General features: G+C 60.3%; 1 long non-coding RNA gene across 2 annotated transcripts; it reads left to right on the forward strand.

Annotated features, from left to right (window-relative positions):
• Positions 1–35: 35 nt before the first annotated feature.
• LOC118159374 lies at positions 36–1,073 on the forward strand. Of its 2 annotated transcripts, XR_004747096.1 has the most exons (4): positions 36–393; positions 474–553; positions 634–813; positions 993–1,073. It is a non-coding gene; the product is annotated as an uncharacterized LOC118159374 (long non-coding RNA). The 2 variants fall into 2 exon arrangements; XR_004747095.1 differs by lacking the exon at positions 993–1,073 and having other exon boundaries at positions 634–852.
• Positions 1,074–1,120: the final 47 nt, after the last annotated feature.

Here is a 1,120-nt window from a genome sequence, read left to right on the forward strand (position 1 = left end):
GCACCCAAAGGAGGTGATGGGGACCCAACGGTGTTGGTGGGCACCCAAAGGAGGTGATGGGCACCCAATAGAGGTGATGGGCACCCGCTGGGGGTGGTGGCCCCCCAACAGTGTTGGTGGGCACCCAAAGGAGGTGATGGGGACCCAACGGTGTTGATGGACACCCAACAGTGTTGGTGGGCACCCAAAGGAGGTGATGGGGACCCAACGGTGTTGGTGGGCACCCAGTGGTGGTGATGGGCACCCAATGGAGGTGATGGGAACCCACTGGAGGTGATGGGTCCCCAACAGAGGTGATGGGCACCCAGTGGTGGTGATGGGCACCCAACGGTGTTGGTGGGCACTCAAAGGAGGTGATGGGCACCCAACGGTGTTGGTGGGCACCCAATGGAGGTGATGGGAACCCAGTGGAGGTGATGGGAAATCACTGGAGGTGATGGGAACCCAGTGGAGGTGATGGGTCCCCAACAGAGGTGATGGGCACCCAACAGTGTTGGTGGGCACCCAAAGGAGGTGATGGGCACCCAACGGTGTTGGTGGGCACCCAATGGAGGTGATGGGAACCCAGTGGAGGTGATGGGAAATCACTGGAGGTGATGGGAACCCACTGGAGGTGATGGGTCCCCAACAGAGGTGATGGGCACCCAACAGTGTTGGTGGGCACCCAAAGGAGGTGATGGGCACCCAACGGTGTTGATGGGCACCCAATGGAGGTGATGGGAACCCAGTGGAGGTGATGGGTCCCCAACAGAGGTGATGGGCACCCAGTGGTGGTGATGGGCACCCAACCGTGTTGGTGGGCACCCAACGGAGGTGATTGGCATCAAATGGTAGTGGGCACCCAGGGGAGGTGATGGGTGCCCAAAGGAGGTGACGGGCACCCAACAGAGGTGATGGGCACCTAACGGTGTTGGTGGGCACCCAATGGTGTTGGTGAACACCCAACGGTGTCTTGATGAGCACCTATTGGTGTTGATGGGCACCCAAAGGAGGTGATGGGCACCCAATGGTGTTGGTGGACACCCAATGGTGTTGATGGGCACCCAGTTGTGTTGAGGGGAACCCGATGGAGGTGATGGGCACCCAGTGGTGTTGGTGGGCACCCAGTGGTGGTGATGGG

The sequence above is a fragment of the Oxyura jamaicensis genome, unplaced genomic scaffold, assembly GCF_011077185.1.
Source record: "Oxyura jamaicensis isolate SHBP4307 breed ruddy duck unplaced genomic scaffold, BPBGC_Ojam_1.0 oxyUn_random_OJ69971, whole genome shotgun sequence".
Lineage (NCBI taxonomy): Eukaryota > Metazoa > Chordata > Aves > Anseriformes > Anatidae > Oxyura > Oxyura jamaicensis.